The 9,466-nt window shown below is 35.9% G+C and overlaps 1 pseudogene; it reads right to left on the bottom strand.

Annotated features, from left to right (window-relative positions):
- Window positions 1-2,498: 2,498 nt before the first annotated feature.
- The window catches only part of LOC100966036, a 13,739-nt pseudogene continuing 6,771 nt past the window's right edge, over window positions 2,499-9,466 (bottom strand).

Raw genomic sequence — 9,466 nt, 5'->3', positions numbered from 1 at the left:
AAAATGTTATCAGAGAAGGGATGGGGCTTTCCACTAATCTCTCTTTCTTTTTTTTCCTCCAAAATATTCCCCCAGAAGGAAAGAACCAACACCCAGACTGATAGGAGGATTGTTTCCTCTGGGTTCTACCTCAAAAGGAAAGAAAAGACATTCTTTCTGAAGACCACCTGTTCCTCCATTATTTATTAAATACCAGTTTTTAAAGCACATCTGGAAATCCAAAAGGAACATGCTATTCCTATTGTACATTCCTATTGCCACCACACTTACTCTCTATGTCCACCCCTCATAACTGACCTTGGATTGATAAAAGTTTTACTAGTTTTTTTTTTTTTTTGCCATCCTTGTCTTTCTAAAAAATGTTAACTTCTTTGCCAAAGTTTCAGTGCCTGTTCTAGTATGGTTCAAGTCTGCACATCCACTCTGTTCTCCCAGCATTAAGGAGGCATTTCAATTCTATTCAAACAGGACTCCTCTCCATTTCCTGACCTCCCCACCGCAAGATTTTCATTATAGCTCCTGTTTCCCTGTCTTCCTCTAAGTTCTGGGTCCCACTTCTTCTGGAACTCACATTTATGTAAGGACTTCCTGCCCCTAAATACAGGTTTCTACCTATTAGTAACCATTGTGTTTTGTCTTAAAAGTTAATGGCATCAATTTGTGTTTTTATTGGTTTTTATAGATGTGCATATTTATAAATCACCACATATTTTATATTAATTTTTGACTATGGACTCTAGTTACCTTAAAAGTAGCACATAATTCAAGTATATATTTGTATCCCTAGCTTTAGGAGAATCTCTTGCACATAGGAAGCAATCTATAAGCTTTTTGTGAATTGAATATCCCCAACTAGATTGCATGTGTATGTGCATATATACAAGGTGGATCCTCAATTAAAATTTACTGAATGGTAAGTGTGGTTTACATGATTGCAGCAAAAGATATAAGAGATAGAAATCAAGGTTTTTGTTTTCTAACCATGAGGATATGTGAAAGAAGGACAATCCCTTTTACCAAATTGCTGTTCACTGTTACCACTCTCATGTGGTTCCCACAACAAATTCTCCTATGTAGAAACATATACCTATTTTTTCTTAGGAAATGGGAGGATGAACTACCAGTGATCAAGAGGTTAACCAGCCCCCAAATCATGTTCCTAGTGATACCAAATAGTGCTCATTTCATAATTCAATTATTAGTCCAAAAAAACCTTCCAGATGCTGTTTGCGTCTTTTGTTACTCCTTTATTTATGCTCTTCCTCATAACAGCACAAAACCCCCACACAACCACAATAATGAACACCACTCAGCAAGACACTGCACAGGCACTCACAAAAGGAACTGTGAGACACTGATATATACCAAGGTTATGAAACCTTACCAAGTGATTGTACAGTGCTGCCAATGTAAGGGTATGGTGATGGTGGCAAGTTCACAAACTTGATTGTTAGAGCCTGGCTATTATAAATAATGCTACAATGAACATGGGAGTGCAGATATCTCTTCAACAAACTGATTTCATTTCTTTTGGATATATACTGAGAACGTGGATCCATAGATCATACGGTAGTTCTACTTTTGACTTTTTGAGGCTCTTCCCTACCGTCTTCCATAATTACTATATCAATTTACATATCCATCCATAGTGCGCAAGGGTTCACTTTTCTTCACATCTTCACCAACATTTGTTATCTTTCATCTTTTCGATAATAGTTATTTTAACAGATGTGAAGTGTTATGTCACATGTCTTTAACTTGCATTTTCCTAATGATCAGTGATATTGAGTATTTTTTCATATGCCTACCTATTGGCCATTTGTATGTCTTCTTTAGAGAAATATCTGTTAAGGTCCATTGCCCATTTTTAATGGGTTGTTTGTTTTTTTAACTAATGAGGTTTTTTTTTTTTTTTTTTTTTTTGAGCCTCCATTTCGTTATGTTGTTCTTGGTAGAGGGCTATGGAATCACAGCTCACAGCAACCTCAAACTCTTGGGCTTACGTGATTCTCTTACTTCAGCCTCCCAAGTAGCTGGGACTACAGGTGCCCACCACAACATCTGGCTATTTTGGGGTTGTAGTTGTCATCATTGGGCAGTCCCAGGCTGGATTTGAACCTCCCAGCTCTGGTGTATGTAGCCTGCACCCTAGCCACTGAGCTACAGGTGCCAAGCCCTTGAGTTTTTTGAATTCTTAACATATTTTTAATATTAATCCTTTATCAGATGTATTATTTACAAATATTTTCTCCAGATCTGTAGGTTGTCTCTTCACTCTGTTAATCCTTTCCTTTGTTGTACAGAAGCTTTTTATTTATTTTTTTACACCAGTGTTAAAACTTTTATTTTATACCATGCGAGGTCAATTATAACACTTTAAAAAGTGACAACAGCTGTAAGCTGCATTTTTAAATTTATACATCAGAAACGTCCATTTTCAAAAGCGGAGCATAATTCAACTGCTAATGCAGAAAAATTTACTATGAAAATCAATGATTTTATAGCTGTCCACATTCTGTGATACTTATTCTTTTATTAACAAACCCTTTAGGAGAACCAAATGATTCAATCTTTCTCACAGTATCCATGTAATCCTTAACAAACCCAAACACTACATGCTTAAAGTCCAAATGTTCTGCTTTTTTCAGTATTATATAAAACTGAGAATTATTGGTATCCTGGCCTTGATTGGCCATGGACAGCAACCCAGGACAAGTTATGTTTCACATCAAAGTCTTCATCTTCAAATTTGTCTCCATAAATTGACTTTCCTCCTGTTCCATCATGTTTGGTGATATCTCCCCCCGACAATCAATACCTGGAATAACACTGTGAAAAATGGAGTTCTTGAAACCAAAGCCCTTATCTCCAGCGCACAGTGCTCTGAAGTTCTCAGCAGTTCAAGAAACAATGTTGGAAAGTAGTTCCATGGTTACACGTCCTGGAGGTTCACCATCTGTGCTAACATCAAAAAACACCACAGGGTTGGTCTCCTTTGATAATTCTGCTGCCAGTGATACATGTGCTTTCTGGAGTTTCAATAAATTCTGTTGACATTCTTCAAATTTTTCTTAAAAAATCAGCCACATCTTTAGCTTTAAATCTCACTGCAAGTTGTTCTATTTTTGCTTCACCATCAGCATAATCTGAGGCAGTTCAAACTAAAGCATTATTTGAAACATTTAAGGGTTTTAATTCCATTGTTTTGGTAATAACATGGTTTGCACATACTTTAAAGACCTGGTCTCTTCTCATTAGGATCTGACAGTACTTCTTCACTGTATGCCAAAGAATCTTTATATCTCCAACACCACACTCCTTCCACTGATTGACGTCCCAATTCCATCTGTAAAGTTTGGCTCTTTTTTTTTTTTTTGAGACAGAGCCTCAAACTGTCCCCCTGGGTAAAGTACCATGGCATCACAACTCACAGCAACCTCCAACTCCTGGACTCAAGCGATTTCTCTTGCCACAGCCTCCCTAGTAGCTGGGACTATAGGCACCCGCCACAAGGCCTGGCTATTTTTTGGTTATAGCCCTCATTGTTGTTTGGCAGGCCCAGGCTGGATTTGAACCTGCCAGCTCAGGTGTATGTGGCTAGCGCCTTAGCAACTTGAGCCACAGGCACTGAGCCTGGCTCTTTCTTTAAACAAAATTTCTTTGGCTTCCTCTTCAGATTTCACTTCTACCTCTGGTAATGACACTATTGGTTCAAAATGGTTATCTTCATTATGAACTACTTCTCCATCACTACCATCTTCATCTTTGCCAACTTTACTAGTTGATTGTGTTCCAAACACAGTTGCACCGGTATTGGCCCACTGAAAATTTTTATCTTTAGAACCAAAAGCAAAATCTCCAGAATTGCTGGAAGCCAAGTCTGCAAATTAAAGCCCTGTGCTACTTCCAAATCCAAATGAAACTGTTTTGCTTTCTTGGCTTGTAGAATCTGCATCAATTTCCTTTCTAGCAGACAAATCTACAGACAAACCTGTAGATTTGTAGTTCCAGAAGACACAAGTGGTGAACTAGATTTGTTAACAGAATCAGGTTCTTCAGATTTACAGAAAAAAGGTACTGTCACTTCAGTCACATATGTACATGCACTTTTGGCTGTGCTAGTTATTTCTTCACTGGGAGATTTCTGTGGGCTGGTTTTTTTTTAACTTGGCACTCAGTTGAACTACCTTGGGAGAACTTGGGCAAGAGTGCAGAGGACTTTGGGTGGTGTCTAGGGCCCCAGCCTGAGCCGCTGAGCCAGATGGAGCTAATAGTGTTTGGCTGTGGGCTGCGCGGAGCCATTGTGGGAGACCAGAAGCATTTTAGTCTGATGTAATTTCATTTGTCTATCTTTTATTTTGTTGCCTGAACTTTTGGGACCATTCTAAAAGAAAATCATTGCCCAGACCATTGTTGTATAGTTTTTCTTTCTGTTTTATTCCAGTATTTTTAGTTTCAGGTCTTACATGTAACTCTAATCTGTTTTAATTCATTTTTGTGTATATTATGAGATAAGGATCCTATTTCATTTTTCTGCATGTGGATATCCAGTTTCCCAACATCCTTAATTGAAGAGACTGTCCTCCCCAACTCTGTATTCTTGGCACCTTTGTTGAAAATCAATTGCTTGCAAATGTGTAGGTTTTTATTTCTCAGCTCTTTATTCTGTTTTATTGGTTAATTTATCTATTTCTATGACAGTGCCATGTTATTTTAATAACTATAGCTTTGAAATATGTTATAGTTTGAAGTCAGGTAGTGTGATGCCTCCAGTTTTCTTCTTTTTGCTCAAGGTTGCCTTGGCTATTTGGGTTTTATTTGTGGTTCCACATGAATTTTAGAATTTGTTTTCTATTACTGTGAAGATTACCATCAGGATTTTGATAGGCTTAGTATTGAATCTTGGTTTGCTTTGGATAATATGGACCTCACAACAATATTAATTCTAATTCATGAACATGGAGTACCTTTTCATTTATTTGTGTCTTCTTAAGTTCCTCTCTCCAAATCGTGTAGTTTTCAATGTGAAAACTACTGAAAAAAAATCTGTTATCTTTCACCTCCTTGGTTAAATTTATTCCTATTTAATTTTGCTTGTATCTATTGTAAATGGAATTGCTTTCCTCATTTTTTTTCAGATAGGTCATTATTAGTGTATAGAAACATCACTGACCTTTGTGTGTTAGTTTTATATCCTACAACTTTACTGTATTAGTTTATAAGTTTGAACAGTTTTTTGGTGGAGTATTAAAGATTTTCTATTTATAAAACACAGTCTTCTCAAATACACATTTAATTTTCTCCAGGATGGATCATAGGTTAGGCCACAAAAAGCCTGAACAAATTTGGAAGTGTGCAATACTATTTTGTTAACTATAGGCAGTAGGTTGTACAGCAGATCTCTAGAACTTATTCATCTAGCACAACTGAAAATCTGTACCCTTTGAATGAAAATTCTCCATTTGCCCTAATCCCCAGACCCTGATAACCACTGTTGTATTCTTGCTTCTATGAATTTGACTATTTTATGTACCTCATATAAATAGAACCAAGCAGTATTTATCCATTTGTAACTGCCTTATTTCACTTAGCATATATAAGACTGGAAAGCTTTTGCATAGCAAAGAAAACAATGAATAGAATGAAAAAGCAGCCTGCAGAATGGGAGACAGTATTTTCAAAGCATATAATGATTAAAAGGTCAATTTCAAAATATATAAGGAACTCCTGCAACTCAATAGTAAAACAAAACAGTAGCAAAAATCCTCATTTAAAAATGGTCAAAGAGCTTGAACAGACATTTCTTTAAAGAAGATGTTGCATAAACTAAGTGTTTGGGTTTCCCCACACCAAATTCATATGTTAAATCTTAACCTACAATATGATGGTATTAGGAAGTGGGCCCCGTGGGAAATCATTAGGTTATGAGAGTGCCGTCCTTATGCATGAGATGAGTGCCCCCATAAAGGAGATGCCAGAGAGCTACTCTGTCCCTTCTCTGTCTCTTACTATGTGGAGACACAGTAGGAAGATGGTCACCTATGAACCAGGAAGTTGACCCTTAATGAGCACCATATTTGTCAACACTTTGATCTTGGACTTCTCAGCCTCCAAAACTGTGAAAAGTAATTGTTTATTATGTAAACTTCCCAGCTTATAGTATTTTGTTATAGCATGCTTAATAGACTAACATGAAAACTAACAAACAGCCAACAGGTATGTGAAAGAATGTTCAATATCATTATCAGGGAAATGCACATAAAAACTGCAATGAGATATTACTCCACACCTGTTAGGATTGCTATTATTAAAAAATAAAAGATAACAAATGTTGGTGTGGTTGTGGAGAAATTGGGACCTTGTACACTGTGGGTGGGAATGTGAAGCAATGAAGTAGCTATGGAAAACAGTAGGAAAATTCCTGAAAAAATTAAAAATAGAACTACCATATGACTCAGCAATTCCACTACTGGGTGTATAACCAAAAGAATTGAAAGCAGGGTCTCGGAGAGATATCTGCACTCCCACGTTCATTGCAGCACCATTTCCAGTAGCCAAGATAAAAGAATAACCCAAGTGTTCATTAAAAGATGAATGGATTAAAAAAACATGGTATATATATACAATTAATACTATTCAGTCTTACAAAAGAAGAGAATTCCATTTATTGTGATAACAGATGAACTTGGGGGACATTATGCTAAACAAAAATGAGCCATGCATATGTTTTGTCATATACAATATCTTGTATCTTTTTTACTATGTTCATTTTGGAGGTTTTATTTTTCTTATTGAATTTCTCTCTTCTTTACCTAGAACAAGGTTTAATTGATTTTACTCATTGTGATAAAAGACTATACAGTTTACTGTATTTATTCATATGGCTTTTTATTTTTAAACGTATAAATTATAACACTAAACCCAAGTTATTTGAGTGAAGGAAAAATACTCTCCCATGCAGAGAAATGGGTTAGAAGAAAGAGACTGGTTTTGTTTTCCTACTTCTCCCACATTTCTCAATATTTAAAAATGTTAATTAAGGTTCATAGACTGTATCAGTTAAAAATTTAATTCACCTGCTAATAAGGTAATCTCAGACACATAATAATTATATTGTAATATAATAATATTTAAAAATTATATATTATTTAATGGGTCTGCTTTATATCACATTAAAAAATTTTAACAACACACATGCAATATATTGCCTAAATTAATATTTTTGTTAAATTTCATCATGGAAGAAAATTATCACAGGCTTGGATAAATAGATCACCTTATGAAATGTATTCCCTGTATTATATTTTCACTTTATATGCTAATCTTTCATCAAGAATTAATAAAGGATATTGCCACTTCAAATGTTTCTATTATTTCTAGGAAATACTTGTGTCATTCTTCAAAATTTGTAAATTATTCACTGAAATTATAATTGTAAATTGGAAGCTTAATAAGTAAATACCCACATACCCATGTAAGTTCGCCCCCACCAAACATCTTATTCAAAAGGAAGGTCAAGCCTGGAGTTTAAGTTGTACAGCACCACTTTCCAAATGAATAGCTGTTACTAACATTATGCACTAGCCAATCCCCACAGAAAGGTAAAAGGCCTCAGGTATGTGCAAAGGACTGCCCCCACAGATCATTCATAAGTAAATTCTTTGCCGGCCTCTCATAAACAAAGGCAAGCCAGTTGTAACTTTAGATCTACAGTCTAAGTTAACTCCTGAAACTAAAGTCTGATTCCACACTAATGATGATGATTCTAAGCTTATCTTCCCAAGTGCAGAACAGAGAAAAGATGAGATCAATCTTCCCTCCCCCTACCCAGAGATGCCTGCATAATTGATTTTTCCTTTACTCCCCTTTTCTCTTTAAACATTAACCTTATTAATATTTAACAATATTATAGTAAATTAATAATAATATAGTAAAATGTAGATTTCCTGGGCACTAACTAAAGTCTCACAAAAATGTAACCATTTTCTTTACTTCCCCTCTTCCTGCATGCTTTTCCTCCTTTTAAAGAAATGTATAAATACTAAACCTCCTGGAAACCTTTTCAGAAAAATCAGCCACAGATGTGTCTGTGACTGTCCTTTTTCCTGGACATAACATATCTTGATTGATTGATTCTTGCCTCAGTCATGCATTTCAGTTATCAATTACATAGGCTTACTTTGCCCATAAACTTCCAGCAGCCTCTGGAGTTTCAGGCTTAATGTTGCTCTGTAATACTCCATTGTGTACATTGACCACAATTTCTTTATCCATTGGTCTGTCGATGGACACTTAAGTTGATACCAAATCTTGGCTATTGTGAATAGTGCTACAATGAACATGAGAAGGAAGATATACATATTTTATATACTGAATTTCCGTCCTTTGGATATATACCTGGGAGTGGGATTGTTGGGTCATATGGTAGTTCTATTTTTAGATTTTTGAAGAATCTTATACTGTTCTCCATGGCAGTTGCACTAATTTACATTCCCATTGACAGCATATTAATATTTCCCTTCCTCTATATCCATGCCAGCATTAATTATTGCCTATCTTTTTAATACGTGTAAAAGCTGTTTTAACTGGGGTGTGATGAAATCTCATTATAGCTTTGATTTGCATTTTTCTGATGGCTAATGATGTTGAGTAACTATCAGTTGACCATGTATATGTCTTCCTTTGAGAAATATCTATTCAGATCCTTTGTCCTTTTAATTGGATTATTTGATATTTTCCTTGTCAATTTGTTGAAGCTACTTTTACATTCTAGTTATTAATCCCTTGTTAAATGGGTAGTTTGCAAATATTTTCTCCCTTTATGTGAGTTGTCTCATTTTGTTGATTGTTTCCTTTGTGGTGCAAAAGCTTTTTGCCTTGACGTGATACCATTTGTCCAATTTTGCTTTGGTTGCTTGTGCTTTAGGGGTATTACTCAAGAAGTACTTGAGTAGCCCAACGGCCTGAAGCATTTCCCAAGTGTTTTCATTTAGTAGATTCATAGTGTCAGATCTTAGATTTAAGTTCTTAATTTATTTTGATTTGATTTTTGTATGTGATAAGAGATAAAGGTCTAGTTTCATTCTTCTGTATATGGATATCAAATTTTTCTAGCACCATTTTTTGCCATTTATCGAAGACACTGTCCTTTCCCCGACTGTATGTGGTTGGCACCATTGTTGAAGATAAGTTTACTACATAAATGTGTGGGTTTATTTCTGGGTTCTCTATTCTCTTCTGTTGGTCCATGTGTCTGTTGCTCTGCCAGGCCATGCTTTCTTGGTTACTACAGCTCTGTAATATAATCGGAAGTCAGGTAATGTGATACCCCTAGTTTTGTTCTTTTTGTTCAGGATGTCTTTGGCTTTTCTGAGTCTGTCATGGTTCCATATAAATTTTAGGATGTGGCTCGGCACCTGTGGCTCAAGCGGCTAAGGCGCCAGCCCCATACACCTAAAGTGGCGGG

The sequence above is a fragment of the Otolemur garnettii genome, unplaced genomic scaffold (genome assembly GCF_000181295.1).
Source record: "Otolemur garnettii isolate 467f Iridium unplaced genomic scaffold, OtoGar3 scaffold00031, whole genome shotgun sequence".
NCBI lineage: Eukaryota > Metazoa > Chordata > Mammalia > Primates > Galagidae > Otolemur > Otolemur garnettii.
Note: the sequence above shows the minus strand (reverse complement) of the source record. Positions and strands in the feature narration are given on the sequence as shown.